The sequence below is a fragment of the Etheostoma spectabile genome, chromosome 2 (genome assembly GCF_008692095.1).
Source record: "Etheostoma spectabile isolate EspeVRDwgs_2016 chromosome 2, UIUC_Espe_1.0, whole genome shotgun sequence".
Classification (NCBI taxonomy): domain Eukaryota; kingdom Metazoa; phylum Chordata; class Actinopteri; order Perciformes; family Percidae; genus Etheostoma; species Etheostoma spectabile.
Genome location: NC_045734.1, coordinates 31,732,705 through 31,752,906, shown reverse-complemented (window position 1 = coordinate 31,752,906; position 20,202 = coordinate 31,732,705).

Genomic DNA, 20,202 nt, shown 5'->3' with positions numbered 1-20,202 from the left:
TATAGAGCACCAACTATCCACTGTTTTTCTAAATTAAAGCACTAAAATTCAGAGATATTGTTGACTTCAAAACTGCACAAATGATGTACAAAATAAATAATCATCAGCTATCGAACAGTATCCAGGGATGTTTCAAATAAGAGACGGCAAACATCACTTAAGAGGAACATTGTATTTAAAAAGAAACTTAAAGAACAAATGCTGAATATCACTGCATCACAACTAAAAGAGTTACTTTATGGAACAGCTGCAGTGAAGAGATGAAATCATCTACAACAATGAGCAATTTCAAGAGATTATTTATAAGGAAAGTTTTAAAGGGATACGAAAAGGATTTAAAGTGATAGTACTGTATAATGACTGTATGGTTGCTTGGCATTATATACTAGTATATACTGATATATTTATATAATGATATATCTATATACTGACATATCTATATACTAAGATATTTATATACTAATATATCTATATACTGATATATTTATATGACGATTTATCTATATACCGATATATCTATATACTGATATCTTTATATTAATATATCTATACACTAATATATCTATATACTAAGTCTAGTATGGATGTGTTATTATTTAATCTGCTATAGATAGATGGTAAAGAAAGATCAAGAAAGGGAAGAAAAGAAACCAAAACAGTGTAAATGTGTGTATGTATGTATGTATGCATCTGTGTCTATGATGTGTAATAAGTGAAGCATAAGATTTTGTATTTATTAAAGGATAACAATAGACAAAGGGGGTCGGACCTGATAAGTTGTTTATCAACTTCTTCCTATTTCTTTTTGAACGTGGGAATTTTTTTGTTTGAATGACTTTCAATGTTGGGAGATTTTGCTGAGAAGTACACGGCCTTATTATATACTGTATGTATGCATGAATGTATGTATATGTTTTTTTTTTACATGTTCAAATAAACTAAAAAAAAAAAAAGACTGGTAGGACATTTTAATCAGAATAGACGATTTTCTCTATAAATGCAGTTTAAAGTAGGGTAGCTCATTATCTTTTCTGACTCAGACTGAGATGTAAGGAGAAGGTACAGTATGTAGCCTACAGGAGGAATAAGGAGCTTTGCAACTGTTGCAGCTGGAAACAACAATGAGATAAACGATAATAGTACGCTAAAGTTAGCCATGGCGTTGTTGTTATGAATTGATGCTATGAATACAATTTAATTTAATTAAAATCAGGTTTTTTTTGTTGTTGCATATTTTGAACATTTAAAATCATGTAATAGCTGCTGAGCTATCATTAGGGTTGGGTATCGTTTGGGTTTTGTCCGATACCGGTGCTAAAACAATATTTTTAAAACAATACCGGGGGGGGGGGGGGGGGGGGTGCTGGCGTCTCCCTTAGAGATAGGGTGAGAAGCTCAGTCATCCGAGTGGAGCTCGGAGTAGAGCTGGTGTCCCTTAGTGTGGAAAGGAGCCAGTTGAGGTGGTTCGGGCATCTGGTAAGGATGCCTCCTGGGCGCCTCCCTAGGGAGGTGGTCCAGGCACGTCCAGCTGGGAGGAGGCCTCGGGGAAGACCCAGGACTAGGTGGAGGGATTACATCTCCAACCTGGCCTGGGAACGCCTCGGGATCCCCCGGTCGAAGCTGGTTGATGTGGCTTGGGAAAGGGAAGTTTGGGGTCCCCTGCTGGAGCTGCTGCCCCCGCGACCCGATACCGGATAAGCGGATAAAGATGGATGGATGGATGGATGGAGGGATGGAAAAAGGAGCACAAAACAACATTGGCAACATTAAAGAACGGCTTGTTTATTGCTAAGGCCATGTGGTCTTAACAATAACTTAAAATGCACCACAAGGCTGGCAAGTTTAGGTGAACTATCAGGATGTGTTTCTCCAACGTCGGCAGCTGTCTGCAGACTGTTAACGTCCCGGTGTTAGAATCCTCTACAGGGAAATACAGTCACACTTACACCACTCAAGTCATGTTAACGGAGCTAACGGTAATGTAGCGTCCCATGCAGCGATGCCAGGCACCAAAACAAGGCACCAAAATGTCCGTTCTTATTCTGTGTCGTGACTACCATTTACGTCGGAACCGGCGCTCGATTGGCCCCGCGTTTTGGGACCCAACCCAAGCTATCTCAGTGAAACACTAGTTTCTAAGGTCCACAACAAACAAAAACTTGCCAAATGGCCCATTACCTATCTTTTTCCAGTATTTTCTCAGAGAGATCAACTTTGGTCACATGATAATAATAATAATAATAATAATAATAATAATAATAATAACAGCTGGGGTGCAGTATGGGGGAGATTTACACCAATGTCTATGTTCACAGATGTTCTTATTGTATGTGAGGACAACGGAGATGATAAGGAGCAATTGGACGTATCATCAATTGCATTGAATGCAGCAATTGAACAAGACCTTGAGATGCAGTTGAAGCTTCAGGAAAAAACCGAGTAATTAGACCTGAGTTAAGATTTTAACAGGTAATTACAAATCCAAAGTAGTACTTTTGACCATACCCGCGTTTCTCCACTAGATGGGGCTCTTGAACCATTTTTGCTTGGAAGCCATGGAGACAGACAAAGACAGACAAAGACAGACAGCTCTCAGCTACAGAAAGACAGACACGCAGACAGCGAGCACATTGAGATTTTCATATAAATAGACTTGCACATTATCAACCTAATACGTACATTGAAATTGAGTCTGGAAATTAACTTTTTCATGATCGCCTTTTTCTATACAGCATAACTAAAAACATTGGCTGTGAACATTGAAGGATGGTGACCTGTGGCAGGGTTATGAATGCTCAGTGGAAGAATGACAAGTATCTGATACACCCGTCTGGATTATTCTTTTCACGAGATTATTACTCCTTTTATTCATATTCCTCAGTCAGTCTTTTATATGGAGATGTCATGAGTCAGTCTACTGCAGAAGAGGTGCTTCATGAATTATAGTGCAATAATTTAGGCAAGGCAAGGCAAGGCAAGGCAGCTTTATTTGTATAGCACATTTCAGCAACAGGGCAATTCAAAGTGCTTTACACAAAATCATTAAAACAGATAAAACACAAGTACAAACAGTTAAAAGTCATAAGCATTAAAAATCAATAAGACACATGAATAGACAGTTAAAAACAAAATAGAAACATTAGGACACATAAAACACAAGAATAAAAGTTACAGTGCATAATTTAGGAGCACATTTGCCACTTTCAAAAGTGGGGTGCAGGTATTACCTGGTCCCGCCAACCCCCCCCCAGCAGCTGTGGCGGGGACATTATGTAACAGAGGGCCAGGGGCCCCCCCAGATGACATGGGCATGGCTAACATCTGTTCCAGGCCAGCTCAGTGTTCAATTTCTTCAGGTCTTAGTGTCAACGGTCAAATGCATACAAACACTATAAACACTCTATAAAAGCCAACCTTTTGAAGCAAGCATGCTACTGTACCCTTAACAGTTAACAGACGAATAGAAACCCCTTCATCCACTGTCTGAAAACCTGTTTTTTGTGCAAAAATCTTAATGTGTAAAGTAACTAAAGCTGTCAGATGAATGCAGTGGAGTAAAAAGTCAAATGTTTCTCTGAAATTTAGCAGAGTAAAAAGTGGCATAGAAAGTACCTCAAAGTACAAGTACCTCAAATTTGTACTTAACCCTCATGTTGTCCTCGGGTCAAATTGACTCACTTTCCTATATCATTATCCATCAACATCCATTCCTTTAATTTTAGTTGAAATAATTCCTAATTTCTGCTTTTCTAACTGAAACATTAGGTATAATTTCCTATAAATTAGGTTCATTGACCATAAATTCCTAAATTAACTGTAAAACTAAAGTTAATAAGTTAGTATTACGCAGTGTTAAACGTCAAACAAAGCCTCAAAAGTGTTTAAAAAAGGGATAAAAACGTGACAAAAACGTTAATTAAAAGCCTCAACAAAAGTGTTAATTTTCATATTTGATTTAAGTACAGTATTTGAGTAAGTTTTACATGAGTAATTGTACTACGTTCTATTCCTCCGCTGTAGGAGTTCTACTCCTGGACAAGGAGCGATTCCGTCTGAGCGAGACAGTTAATTGTTGACCTTTGAATCAACGGTTCCAAGAAAAACGTCAATCAAGGTCCATTTACTGGCTTGTGCTGGAGCTTTCAATTGTATCACACCGTCATCGGCAGATGGAGTTTGCTTTGTTGCCATGGAGATGTAGATTTCCATTTTTAAGGACTTTTCGTTCATGGTGGCTCAATAGTTTAGCTTGGCAGATCATTACTGACCACTATGGAAACAGCAGACGACATGATCTCCACTCAAGTTCCACTTGCTCACTTGTTCTGGAGCTTTCAACCATATCTCATAAAAGCAAAGGGCGAGACGTCCTAGAAGTACTCCCAATACCTAAATACCTAAAGGTCTGACCAGCTACAGTTCCATGACAACTGAGCATCACTGAAGCAATGTGATACAAGCAAAAGCTAAAAAAAAAAGAAAAAAAAGAAAAAGCGGGCACCCTGGTATCTCACCTGGTTGAGAATGCGCCCCATGTACCAAGGCTCAGTCCTTACTGCAGTTCAATTCCAAGTCTCCCCCCCCCCCTTCCTGTCTGCAGCCTATCAATCAAAGGCAAAAAAGCCTAAAATTATCTTTAAAAAAACTAGTAAGTGGACCTTGAGTGGTGATTATATCAATATAAGTACTTTTATTATTAATTGAGGACACTGAAAAAATATTACAACTACTACTAGAGCTGCAAAGATTGATCAATTAGATTTTATAAATCGCCGACAATCTGTTTTTATGGAAAATAAATGAAAGAAATGTGACTCCAGCTTGTTAAATGTGAATATCTTCTAGTTTCTTCACTCCTCTGTGACAATAAACTGAATATCTTTGAGTTGCGGACAATACAAGACATCTGAGGACGTCATCTTGGGTATTATCGACAGATGAATCAAGTACAAATGTTGAAGTACTTGTACTTTTCGAGCCACTTTCTACTGCTACTCCACTACATGTCAGAGAGAAATATTGTACTTTTTACTCCGCTACATTCATCTGACAGCTTTAGTTTCTCTGCACATTAAGATTCCTGCACACAAAACACATGTAGTTCATAAAATAGGTTTTATTATAAATCAAACTACCCAACAATATAACAGCTGATATGACTAGCAGACTAAACACACACCTTTCTAGAATGTGAGGATTCTTCTGCCTTGAGTACTCATACTTTTAATAATTGAAATACATTTCTCTAATGATACATTTTCAATGCAGGACTTGTGACGGAGTATTTTTACAGTGTGGTATTAGATTTTTACTTAAGGATCTGAATACTTCTTCCACCACTGGTATTAGTGATGTTAGCTGCACTAACCATATTTCTGTGTTATTAAGGGATCAAAGAACTGTATGTGCCTGCAGTTTTTTTCAGATCTAGCATTTTTTAGTTAACTGTTTTGGTTTTACGGCACTCAACTCGACTGTTTTGATTCACTCTCACAGCTCTCGTCATTATCATATACTAAAAAGCTGTAATATTCCCTCTATAAATCCTGCTCAGCAGTAGACAACAGACAAAGTTACAAATCTAGTAAAACATTAAGCAGCTAAAGAACTAGATATTTTTCTCAGGAGTTTGTGGAGACCAAAACCTAAGCTAACGGACTAGCCTAAAGTAGAGTATTTACATTCCTCTTTGACTGACAGAGAATACAGTACATGTATCTGTGTACATGTTATTTCAATGACGAAACAAACTATTTTTGCTCAAACACATCTGGAAAATTTATTAAACCACAATCATCCGACTCACACTGACCAGAGTTCACAAACAAACACATGATTCAAATGAGAAAGAAAGGAAATCCAGGTTTGCAAAGTACTCTCTAGACACGTGTTCCAGTCTACACGAACACCAACAGCGTTCCCCTCTGGTGCCTGTCTACTGTTGGTCCCCCTGTTCACGCAGATTACCCATGCATGACAAAAGTACTAAGATCAACAGAGAGAATCTGAGTGCTGATTGGCCGGACACAGAGGCAGGGGTGTGCTGAGGGGGCTGCAGAAAGCAGAACTGTTCACCAAACAAAACAGCGGAAGCAGTCTATAAAGCATGGGTGTTTTTTTAAATGGTTCAAATACGCCCACTGTCAATTTATTTTAACGATATTTCAGATGCTTTGTGTGTGCAGGACGATCCCAGTCTCGCTGATTACAGGACTATAGTCTCGCATTGCCAGACCTTCCTCCACAGCGCTGCAAAGGAGGGTCTGGCTAGTCCACACGGCATTCTGGGATGGGAGAAAAACGTGCTCTGGTTTATTGGCATTTCTTAAAACCAATCACAATTGTCTTGGGCGGGGCTAGGCTCCAGACGGAGCCACGGTGCCGCTGCTAAATAGTCTCAGGAAGGAAGTTGTTTTGGTGGAACGCGTGTACGTTTTAGTCAACAGAAACCTCCGATAGGACAGATAGTCCAGCTAGCTGTCTGGATTCACCCTGCAGAGATCTGAGGACCAGGTAACCATAGTCCTCAGATTGGACAGATAGTCTAGCTAGCTGTCTGGATTCACCCTGCAGAGATCTGAGGACCAGGTAACCATAGTCCTCAGATTGGACAGATAGTCTAGCTAGCTGTCTGGATTCACCCTGCAGAGATCTGAGGACCAGGTAACCAGAGTCCTCAGAAATCAGCCGCAGGTTAGAGCGCCAACACAGAGACAGAGGACGGGGACATCTGGCGGAATTTCCGGCTGCACCTGAACATGCTGGAAATGTAACGTCGTTGATATAGAATAGAATTGAAAAGAATTGATTATTGTTGCTTTCGGGCGGGAACCTCGGATCTCCATATTTTTTCATAAATCAATGCTATGGGTCCCTGTTGTCTGTCTGTGGGTTTTTACAGATATTTTAACAGTGACAATGCGATTTTGTCTGACTTTATCTGATTTAAAAAGCTTAAAATGTTTTTAACCCTTGGGTTGTCTTCCCGTCAACCATGAAAAAAACTGTTTTGTACACTTTTTTCATCATTATTAATCACCTTTTCTGAAATTTTTGTCACTTTTCCAATGTTGTGGGCGCATTTTTTGATATTTTTAATGTAACGCTTATTTCGACGGCCAATTTTTTGTGACAAAAAAACATGACAACATGCAGGTTAAATTAGTCTTCTTTCATTTCCTGAAAAACAAGGGTGTGGGACATGTGAGGTTTTCACCTGACAGCAACGTTTAGAATTTAATAAGTTACATTACTTCTGGTTTCTATCACAGATCTGGTAGTGCAACATGCTTCACATGAGGGCAAGTGTGTGTGTGTGTGTGTGTGTGTGTGTGTTATAAAGTTCAAGTCAACAATAAATCGTCTTCTGATTAGGAATAGAGCTGCGTTCCATGTGTGAGCTGAATATGTAGTGAGAAATGAACGGATCAGTCCAGTAACATTCAAGGAGCCTGTGGAGTATCCTGGATGCTAGAAACAATGAAGTCAAATAAAAAAATACCCATCGTTAAATAAGTGCTCCAAAAATGGATGGATGTACTTTTTTTTAAAAGCCCAAATTGAATGCAGGGTTCAGCAACACTCGACTTTCATTTATAAATTGCATTATTTATTTAAAAAAAAAAAAAAAAAAAAAATCAATGATTGAATTTGGTCGGAGTGTCAAAGTAAAACATGCCACGGTTGAGTCTCAGAGAGCAACGCCGGCCTAAACATTTACAAGATTACAATCAGTGGCTTTATAAAGTGACACATTACCATCCAGTGATGGCTTTCAGACTATATAACGATAAAAGATACACATACAGAATGGGTAGTAGGGCTCCCTAACATGGGCTTGCACACAAGAAGATAAATTACAAAAAAGAACTCCTGAAATTCAAGGATTGTAATAAAACCCAGAGTTTATATCTTGCACCCCATAGCAATGAGGTTTTGATTGTGTTCTGCAATATCTCTTATTGCTGTAAGGTACAAGACACTTTTCCCCCTATAAGGATACATGGTTTTGGATAAACAGGAAAACATGAACATCAATCAAAAGAAACTAAAAAACAACAACAGACAAAACATTTTTTTTCTTTGTTTTTTTCAATTCAAGCACACCGATCTCTCTAAATACATAAGTTAACATTCAAATGTGAATTAACACTTCAAGCAGTAGCGTAATCAGAGTGTATTGTGGGAGGAGGGATGTGTGAAACATCACTGTCAGCATTTGCCCAACAAGGGACAGCTGGTGAATACCATAGCAGCATACGTAGGTTGGTTGATTATCTACAAATGAAGTACAATATCAGTTAAAAGCAAAACCAAAAACAGCCTCGCAGCTTCAAGTGATGTCCTGTAATAAGCTATGGCTTACTGCTGAGTTGCTGTACTTAGAGGGGACATTTCTGGGGGACGAATCAAGACATGTTATACTGAAATTCAGGGATAGGAATCATACAAAATGTGATTTTTTTTTTTTATTCTTTTTTTTTTTTATAACCCTGCCCCTGACCTGATTTCCGTGAAAGGATCTGTACTGCTGGTGTCACGGCCTGTCACAATGTTTATCAAACATTTGAATGAACTATTGGAAATGTCATGGATTTATCTTACAAAAATAATTTTGAAATTTGTGTGCTTTTTGTCTCCTCTGAGTGAACATTTTGTGCCACACAACAGCAATTATTTGGTAATGTGTCGAGGAAGGGTTTTGGGAAAACGGCAGCAAACAGATTATGATACATCTGCATGTAACAAAAGAACCGTCTCTGGTTTAAGGCAGGAGGCTGTGCTGTATCTGTGGTGGCTTCCGATACCATAGCAACAACCCTTTTGACGTTATGTGTTGTTATGGGAACTATTTAGAGGACCTGTCACAGTGTATTAGGCATGGTTATAGGTAAAGTTTGGGAAACTAGTTCACATCTTCTTAAAAAAACGATTGCTGGCCCTGAGGAGAATCCAAATAACTGCTTTTTCACTTCTGTTTCCTTTCGTATTTTTGAAGCTGCTGAGTCTGCTGGACGCAGGATTGTAGATTGTTTCAAACCGACGAATGTCTTCATCCTCTCTAACTATAACGGGGCGTTTTCTGAGAGGACAATACCGATTTCAGTGCAACATACCACATTGCAGAGCAAGCAGCTACCACAACAACATAGCTACCACCGACATTTGCAAATAGAACTACCATGAAGGTACATCAGATTATACGAGTACAAGAGTTGTTACAATCCTACTTAATATACTCAGCACCGCCTTGCATCGCTACGCACATCACTCACTGATAATTACCACGACAATTACAGAAACCCATCGCCAACTTCTCTTCTCCAATGCTCAGAAACACACAGACACAAGTTGTGACCTACTGAGATGACTACCTGTCTGAAAGTGTAAGTCAGAAACGCGCGTCGGGCTGACAGCGCATTTCAGAGAGAACCATTATCGAGACATTCAGCCCCAAAGTGACTCATCTGCTTTGCTGCAAATGGGCGACAGTCCCTACACCTTGCAACATAGCTCAACACATAAAAAGAATTTTGGAATTGTTTCAAGTTTTCCTTCTCCCTCCAAAGTCTTCTGAGATCTCAGGAGAGAGCAAACAGAACAATGTTGGAACCTTCCGCCACTCTGGAGGGAGGCTGTCACATGTAGAGATGTTCTGCCTAAACACTAGTACCGGTATCGGGAAGTACTGGAGTCTATGCACCGATCCGATACCATGTAATAAAGCCCTGAAGAAAATCTACTTTAAAGTAGTTTTATTTGATGTTCTTTTTTCCATTATAAGTGACTGTCAAACTGGATAATAATACAATATAAGACCCACTGGTATCGGATCAGTACTCCGTATCGGCCAATACGCAAGTATCCGAATCGGTATCAGGAATAACAAAAAAACGGTATCGGACCATCTCTAGTGCCAAGAGACCCTACCAGCGAAGTGGTAACCGGCTTTTGGAAAAGGTTATGCAGTGAACCAAACAACTGTATTAAAAATACCAAATTACAAGTACCAGAGTTCATGTTCCCTGAACTTAGACATTCTTCCCCTTGACTCTGGGACTTTTGCTATCCGTCCCCTTACGTGCTTCGATAGGTCTTGATAATGTCTTTGATTTGCCGTCTGCAGATGGGACAGCAAGCGTTGGACATCTTCTTAAGTTTGAGTCCGCAGCTGTAGCACAGACACATGTGTCCACAAGCGTAGATGACCGTGTCCACCGTGTTCTCGTAACAGATGGAGCACTCGTCGGACCAGGGCCGGCGGCCTGCTGGGAACGTGGGGGACTTGGGGAGGCTGACTGGCGAATTTGGGGTTGTTCCTGTGGCAGAGTTGAAATAAAATGTTAAATAAGGGAAGAGGAAAGTAGCCAGATACATTTAAAATTGATATGTTATACTTTTATTTTAACACAGCTAGATGCAAATGTTATGAAGAGGTGAGCGCAAGGAGAAGAAGTTCTGTTAAAAATCAGTTAGACAGTGTGTTTTCTTTTGTTTTCATTTTAAAAACAACCATATCTAACCTAGTGGAGATAAACCAACAATCAAAATCAATCGCAATACATTTTGTGCTTGTTGATGTCTGTTTTCTCTGTTTGTAGAAACAATCGACCAATCACAGCTTTGCATTAACATCCATCCTACATAGTTAGTTAGCCACCTTGTAATTTAAAAGACAGCGTTGTCATTTTGTTAATTTGTTTTGTCTTTGGACTGTTAATGCATTTCTGTTGAATAGTAAGTTTAGTAAGTAAAAAAGAACAAGAAAAAAATCATTTTAGTTAGCCACCTGACTATTCCAGTACAAAACAGCAACAAGAAATGTTTAAAAAAGGCTGCCAGGCATGGAGGATAATGACACAGCTGTCAACTTACAGAATTAACAACTTTTAACGCAAAATATGTCTTTGTTTTGCTAGTAGTAAACGGCTCCTAGCAACAGTTACTTCAGCTAACTGCAGCTTTTAGGACACGTTAGCTACGTCCCTTGCGACAAGCATTAAATCAGTCATCAGCAAGTGACATATTCATCCCGGCAACAGTACATTTAAGATACAAAATACCTCCCTTCATCCAGGGTTTCCTCCAACAAAGTTGTTAGGCCCTGTAGCAAGTGTCTTTTTTGACGACATCCCGGCTAAGGCCAGTCACAGACTCATGGCATCTGATGTAAAGCCTGCAGGTTTTTGTGGTAACAGAATCGTGGACGGAATCGCAAAATTGAGATTTAGTTTTCTAAATCTCAATTTAGAAAAAGCTATAAGACATATTCCATATGGCCCTACATTAAGTCAGTGCTAAAAGATAACTGGAGTTGTGAAAATATGACTACCTTAAAGTTCTAACTGAGCTGCCCCAATGTAACTGTAGTTTAAAAAATGTCTTGAAATACAAAATCATTACCAGTGGTTTAGACCACTTAGGCCTGGAGGCTACCAGGCTGGCAATGCACTGGGGGTAACAACAAGTAAGTAGTAGCTGGATAGAGGGAACCTAAATGGAAATTCAGTCTGAAAAATCAACCATGTGTAGAAAGTTGTGTGTCAGATTTATGTCTTGCACTAATCTAAAAGATTAATTTACATAACAGTGCTATGTGACATAATAACATGGGCCAAACATCTCCCTACATCCTGCTGCAGCAGAGGGGGGACAGGACGGTGGCCATTGTTCCTAACTACTGCAGGATGACATCTGGGCATTATCCCATAGTGGTTTAAAAGTCCCATGTGGGTGATTGATTCTCCACTTCTGTAGTAGTAGCTCCCTGTGTGGGTGAACCTACCCCCCGCTGAGCTGCAGTAAGCGGCGGAGCACAGGCCTCCGTTCACCGCCGGGTCAGAGCTGCCACTGCCCAGGGCGCTCGGAGTTTGTGGAGAGGAGGAGGGCGAGCTGGGGTTGGACGTGGCCCGCGGATCCCCGACATGAGTGGAACCTAATCGGAACAGATAAAGGCAGGGATTAGAGGTTTCATTTAATTAGAACTCCAATTTCTTCAGAAACCCAGTGTTTCCCATACATGGGCGCCTCACCTCCTTTTAAATGTGTGCACATCTTCATCACTTAAGATCTCTTCGCTCATTTCTTTTTTTTTTTTTTTTTTTAGGAAAATTTATTCCAAAGCTGAGTCCTCCGTTTGTTCCACATTCTATCTTGGCATGATGGCCAGGGAAACAATTGGGAATTCCAAGAAGAAGTTTTGGGAACACAAGTTGAAATGCCAATAATGTCTAGAGAGACCCGCCATGCTGTTACAGGCTGCCACATGATTGACATGACACACTGCATTCATTTTCATAACACAAGTTCTACTCCTCAATAATAATAATAATAATGTGTATTTGTGAAAGGGTTCGACCAGACTGCAGCTCCAAGGACATTTGTAGCCTCTTTTCTCATTGTTTTGGTTGCAAACAAACGTATGTAAATAATTCCTAATGTTGCTCTGTCTGTCGGATGCGTACAAAGGGAACTTTTTGGTAACATATTGACCATAGCAGCTTTACATTTGCAATAATCTGTCAGTTGCTGTGTTTCCCGCCTGTTCATTTGCCAAAAAGTGGCAGAAAACGGCAGCTTTAAAATGTCAATTTTAACCCAAAGAGCACTATCAACAGAGATATGCAATATGTGGTGCTTCATAAAATATAATAAAAATACACCAGTAAGTGTTTTCCCGCAGGCGATGTCTATGTCATTTCTTTTGGTATGCTCTGTGTGATTTTAAATAACTTTAATGGTTTACCATCACAGGTAGGGCAGAGGCACAAAATACCCAACAAATTAAGATGCAAATGAGCTGTCTTGCAGAGCAAGCATGTAATCACCAACAAAGAATTCCCATCAAATGCTTTGCTGCTTCTCAGCGTAAATGCAGATTACTTTAATTACCTTCCCGGAAGCTTGCTGTCAAAAAACAGCACACTAACTGCACCAGAAATGAGCCTATAATAGGACTTTATTTCTTTCACTCCACCGTGGTGAATCTTACTGAGGAACATACCATGGGGTCTGTTCTCCTGGACAGCTGACAGGACAAACTAAAAGTGAAACCAGAGTCATCAGAGTCACCGGCAACACGGTGACATCATGATGGAAGCCACACACTAACCAATGTCCTGGCAGTCAGACGGCATCGCTGTGCTGCCATCTGCACCAGCAGTCTGATCAGTCCAACTTCTGTCTAGGGCCGAGTCAATGACGGGCCGCTGGAATTTAGAGGAAATGTCCCGTAACTGCCAGCTCATAAACAGTAGTAGTGCTTTAGTTATCATGTCACTGCTGCTCATGACTACTGTATATCAGGAGCTGTTTGCATTCCGGGGTTGCCCTGGTGCTGCTGGCGCCTCAAAGTGTGTATGATTATGATTTGCATTGTATGTAAATTGTGTAACACAATGTAACAGTGGAATCACAAACTTTATCCATGCAGTATGCGTGTCATGCTCTACTCATTATCCTTGTATAGATACAAGACAGGCCACACCTATAAGCACGCTGGGTAGAAGTAAAGGAAACAACAATGATGGACTGCTACTTCATCACGAGCCAACCCACAATGTACAGTAGTCTCTAATCTGCCTGGCATTCAAAATGCGTTCCAAACTATGGTTAAATTTGATAAGCGAAGGCAAACCTGACCTATTTTTGGCCCGACTCAAAAGGTAAACAACAGTGCATTACAGTCTGAGTCGTACTTTCATTGCTCTAGCCACCAAATATATCAGTTGTATTTAAACTGTACTCGCCAAAGTAATTGCTGAGATCTTGAAAAGCGGCAACCTCACTAAAAGTAAGTTCAACGGCAGTTGACAGTTAATAGCCAGATTATCTTAACCACTTTTTGTGGTAAAGACCCCATAGTGATGCTAATAATACCTTGTTGCACAGGAAAACAGTCTGCTATGAAAGCATCTTAATAGAAATTAAGAAGGGTCTTTGCAAGCCTAAAAGAAATGATCGGTTACTCTACAGAGGCTCTTTTGATAAGAAGCTGTTACCAACTTAAGTCACATCAAATACATTAGAAATACAAAGAGTTTTAAATTGCATGTGGACTTTATTTTAGTCAATGAGTATTTGTTTGTGGGCTATGCATTGACTCAGCCTTGTTTTCACTGCATGCTGCAGGCCTGGAAACTGAAGTAGTGTGGATGCGGCTGAAACGTAATCTAAGACTTAGTAGTGTAGAGGTAGCCTAACGCCAGCAACACACCATGAATAGCTGTGAAGTGCAGATTGGCTGTTCAGACCGGACTGCGGCCGGGCGCGGCCGCTCCACGCCTGATTTTAGCTGGTGTGGCCGTACAGATTGAATAACATGGACGTTGAAATGAAAACACTGCCTCACAGCTTCGCGCCGCTTCAGTGTGCAATGCGTGCAGTCCATCCGTATTTGCGATTCTCAGAAAAGTTACAAAAAAGGTTGGACACATGCCCCCAAATTCCGCAGAGGAAATATGGTCAAATGATCTGAAAAACATTTTTTAGCACACTGAGGCCTTACACATGCACTGTAAAATGATCTCAAAGCATCCAGAAACCCCAGCACTAAGTGCCTGTGTACAAAGACTGTGGCATTATCAGTAAATCACTGTGCCACCTCCACAAGGTGTTACTAGATTCCCCACGTTTCACCTTTCATGGGATTACTCAAGGCTGATCACCCTGAAGCCCTGTAAGCATGAGTGCTTCCCCCGTAGAATTGAACGACCCCCCCCCCCCAGCTCTCCCTGTTAATCCCCCTGGCAGGCGGGCAGCTGAGGCCGGCTCTGTGGTGCCCAGCCCTGATCCCGCCTGTTCACCACTAGATTAAACCGACCTGTGTGAACAGCTGGGAGCGGCGGGCTGCCACATCTCTGCCACTCACTACTTCAGCCATCCGTCCTCTTTCTTTAAAGCATGGGAGGCATGCAGGGCATGTGGTGAGGGAGGTGGGTGGGGATGAGGAGACGGGGTTCGGGGGCTTAGTGTACAAATGTGTTTATAAGGATCACCCGTGACAGCCTTCAGGCTTGTGTGTGTCACAGGTTTTGGTCAATACAACCTGAGGGGAGGGGAAGGGGTTCAGACTTTAACATGGAATGGAAAGAAAAGAAAGAGAAGAATGAAATGAGCCTCGCAAATAGTTTAAATTGTAAATTGGTGAAACACAAAGTGTTTTAAAATGGTTGGCTGTTAAATTAATTGCAGATAAATCTCCTGTTTCAAAGTGCTATTGGGACAACTATGCACTTAGGCTCAGCTTTCTTGTGCGTGTTCAGATCAGATGAGGAAAGCAGCTCTGAGGCTAGTAGTTTAAGGTTATGGCTTGCCCTGCGGTGTAAAATGTTAAAAGTTTCTTTTTGTCTGGTGGAGATTTTATCTTCAGAGACAGAAGAGCTGTTTTGGTGGGAGGACACAGTCGTACATCCCTGAGTTGTTTACCACTTTAATAGGTGTAGTGAGGAGAGTGTGTGCTTCTATACATATGTATAAACTACGTTACACATAGGCATGCATGCAGTATGCCAAGAAAGATAGAGGCACACAGAGGAAGAGAAAGCGTTTTAGAAAAAGATAATGAGGAGCAACTAGTTTTTCATTCTAAACTTTTCATCCTGAATTTAGCCTGGAGCAGTAGACAATACCAACGCCTCCCAAACCACTGCACTGCTAAATAATAACCAGCAATATCATAAAAAAAAACATTGCCCAGGAGAGCCAAATAAAAATAACCTTTGTACAAAAATGACTGATTTAGCTGATATGCAAATAAATAATCATAGCTCACGGTTTCATCATTGCAGCTCACGTGGAAAACAAGTTTTTGAAACCAAACCTACACCCTTGCCTGGACAGAGAAAGTTATTAGCTTAGTACACAGCGCTGTATGATCCTGCCATAGTAAGTAGCCTTGAGCCAGGTGAGCCAGTTTGTGTGTATATGCAAGGGCGTAGGTTTTGTTTGGGGGGGGGGGGGGGAAGACACATTTTAACCGGAAGCTCTGGGGGTCGCTCAGTCCGTAGGGAGTTGGATCGGGAACAAGAGGGTCACTGGTTCAGGTCCCCATACGGACCAAAAGTATGGTGGTGGATTGGTGGCTGGAGAGGTGCCAGTTCACCTCCTGGGCATTGCTAAGGTGCTCTTGAGCAAGGCACCAAACCTCCAACTAACAGGGGCACCTTTCCATTGGCTGCTAATTACGTTGCATTGGCAGCTCATTACCCGTACTTTGCCTTGTAATTAAAAACATAAATTATGTGTCTAGCTAAAATAAGATACAGAACCTGTTCTGTTAGGCCTTTAGTATTCTGTCATACAAAGCTACTCCGTTAGGCAACTTCTGACAACAATAAAAAAATAAAAAAAAGTATATATGAGCATATTTTTTGAGGGGGACAAATCTACCTCTTCTAAATATCAGGGGGGGGGGGCAAATCTACACCTATATGTATATGTATATATATCGGCCTATGTGAATGCCAGTACAGGTGTGTGTGTTTGTAGCGGTACGTGTGTGATAACTGCGGGGATAGAAACAAAAGGGGGAGCACAAACAATGACCCAAATGATAATTAAATCAAAGAGATTTAACCGAGAAGAGAGGACACCAGCAGAGATGACGGAGGAGGAGGAAAGGGGAGCGTGGCAGCTGCAGTGTATGAGGATGTAGGTGGTGAGGAGCTTACTTGTGCATGAGCGCGCTGACATTTTAATGGAATCTATAATACATGCAAAGTGGGTCACTGGATGGGTGTCCTGTTTCCACGACACAAGGTCCTTTCAATATCTCTCGAGCAAAGTTCAACTGTCAGCCGCTCTGTTTTCAGTAGTCTTACTATGATCACACTAATAAGGGATATTTGGATAATAGAGAAAAATACCGTGTGGCGTGCACTCTGTGAGTTAGTGAATCCCCTGGGTTATCCCACACACCCCCCAACACCACCACACAACACACACACACACACACACACACACACACACACACACACACACACACACACACACCACACACACACACACACACACAACACACAACACACACACACACACACAGTATACAGTGGGGCTCGAAAGGTTGGGCACCCCAGGTAAAAATGTGTAAAGAAGCCAAGAAAAGATGGAAAAATCTCCAAAAGGCATCAAATGACAGATTAGACATTCGTATAATATATCACAAAAAGTTAGATTTTATTTCCATCATTTACACTTTCAAAATAACAGAAAACAAAAAAATGGTGTCTGCAAAGTTTGGGCACCCTGCAGAGTTTCTAGCATGCACCGCCCCCTTTGGAAAGCTGAGACCTGACAGTGTCATGGATTGTTCTCAATCAATTCTCAATTGACCTCGCCCCAACCATCAGCACCATGGCTTCTTCTAAGCAGTTGTCTGGAAAACTGAAACTGAAAATAGTTGACGCTCAGAAGCAAGAGAAGGCTATAAGAATGTAATTAAGAAATGGCCATCATTAGGAACAGTGGAAGTTAAAGCAAGATTTGGAAGACCAAGAAAGATATCAGACAGAACAGCTCGCAGGGTTGTGAGAAAAGCAAGTCCAAACCCACGTTTGACTGCACGATCCATCCAGAAAGACCTGGAGACACTGGAGTTGTGCTACACCATTCCACTATAAAAAGATACTAGTACAGATATGGTCTTCATGGAAGAGTCGTCAGAAGAAAACCTCTTCTACGTTCTAACCACAAAAATCAGTGTTTGAAGAATTTAATGAAAAGAACCTCTATCCAACGGGGGGGGGAGAACAATCATGCTTTGGGGTTGTATTGCGGCCAGTGGCACAGGGAACATTTTACAAGTAGAAGGAAAAATGAATTCAATAAAAATTTCAGCAAATTTTGGACGCTAACTTGATGCCATCTGTGAAAAGGCTGAAGTTAAAGAGAGGCTGGCTTCTACAAATGGATAATGATCCTAAACACACCTCAAAATCCACGGAGGATTACATCAAGAGTCGTAAACTGAAGGTTTTGTCATGGCCTTCACAATCTCCTGAGCTCAACATAATTGAAAATCTATGGATAGACCTTAAAAGAGCAGTGCATGACAAACAGCCCAGAAATCTCAAAGAACTGGAAGACTTTTGGAAGGAAGAATGGATGAAGATACCTCAAACAAGAATTGAAAGACTCTTGGCTGGCTACAAGAAGAGTTTACAAGCTGTGATACTTGCCAAAGGGGGCAGTACAAGGTATTAACTCTGCAGGGTGCCCAAACTTTTGCAGACACCATTTTTTTGTTTTCTGTTATTTTGAAAGTGTACATGATGGAAATAAAATCTAACTTTTTGTGACATATTATTCAAATGTCTAATCGGTCATTTGATGCCTTTTGGAGATTTTTCCATCTTTCCTTGGCTTCTTTATGCACATTAATAAAAAAAAATGTACCTGGGGTGCCCAAACCTTCGAGCCCCACTGTATATATACACAGAAAACATTTCTTCAAATAGATTTAAAGTAGAAAGACAGAAAATTCAATTCAAAATGAAGTAATGATTACTTTAACTAACGCAGTATGGATTTCATCCACCATTATCACCCTGGCCGAGCACCCTTGGCTGACCGGAGCTTCCTAAAGCATGTGTTGGAGTATGCCAGTTCCTATTAGAAAAGTCCATTACTTGATGCTTTGTTTGAAGTGAGAGCCTCTGTGATGACTGCTTTATCGTGCCATGCTGAGAGCAGAAGCCCACTGGGAGAGCCAAGCTTTCAAGTTTAACATCCCTCGCTCGGAGAAGAAGGCATGGCTCGAATTCAGCTTAAATGACACTTAAATTGCTCTCCAGTCAACAGAAAGCAATAGATCAAGAGCTGCACCAGCGAGATAAGAGTTGCTTCCTAATTCAAAGCAGCTGGGAAGTGAAGATGATCCACACCTCAGTGGGAATTCCAAGATGTGCTCGGATAAGGAGATGTGCCCCTGACCTGTTTCATTGTTCTGCTATTCCTGTGTTGTTGTGCTGCCAAGGCTCTCTGGTTTCAGTAATGATTGTTAGAAATGCACACAGAAAAAGCAGGTGGTCTGTGTGCGCAGCTGCCAAGCCAAAATGTGATTTAACAGTAAAGTGATCTCTGTGTGTGATAACAGGATCTAGCTTACTGTACCATCAAAACATTTTGCATTTTGCAAAGGAAAAACATGTCAGCTTTGTTTCTTTGAAAGGAAAGAGGAGATTGATCACTGATGCCATCTCCACTACAAAGCTACACTGTAAAAAAATAATACTTGATTTTTTTTTGTAATATTCTAGCAGCTGTGGTGCCAAAACAATACTTTAAAATAAGGGGAAAACTTTATTGTAAAAAAGACATAATTAAAATATAGTTTACAGTTCTAATCCTGTGTATTCTTTTGGCTTCTCAATGTTTAATAAAGTATATTTACATCTGTTAAAGCTCATTTTCTCTATTCACTATGTATTCACAGTATCAAAATTTAATTTAATTTTTTACGTGAAAAGAAATAAATTTTCTTTGGAAAAAAATGAAAAAGTATGGTTTACAGGTTTTTCATGTTCTTTTACAATAGACACGTTCATCATTCGTCTATTGTATTTTTTGTGTTTGGGAAAAAAATAGGTAAAATCATTTTGAAAACTAAAATTACAGTTGGATTGCAGTTGGTTTTTACAGTATCCTGTAGCTCACGGTCATTTGTGTGAACATGGCTGTCATGGTCACTCTGCTATCAGTGGATGTAAAGTGAGTCAGACTAACATTAGAGGGCAACATTAGCCCATAGTGAACATGGTGAATCCCCTTGTGTAACACGCAGTGAGCCACGTTTCACATCCTTTCACAAAGGGTTGGCTGGATTGAGTTTGTACGACCAAAAAAAATGGAGAAAGTCCCCAATTTTTCTTGAGGGGTACTGGGAGGCCATGTAATGGTCTGTAGTTATATTGGGCTTTTCTAGTCTTAACGACTACTCAAAGGGCTTTAACTTAGTACATAGTGGTACTGTGTCTTGCCCAAGGACACTTCGACGTGGGACTTCTGGGCCAGGGATTGAACCACCAACCTGACCCCTCTTACAACCTGAGCCACAGCCCCCCAGTGGTTATTAGGTTGATAGTTAGTAGTTTACTTTTTCTTTTACTTTTGTGTTTATATATATTATTCCGTTAAAAACAAAAAAATTTATAGGGAGGTGGTGACGGCAAGTGGGGGGGGGGGGTCAGACAGGGAGATGATGTG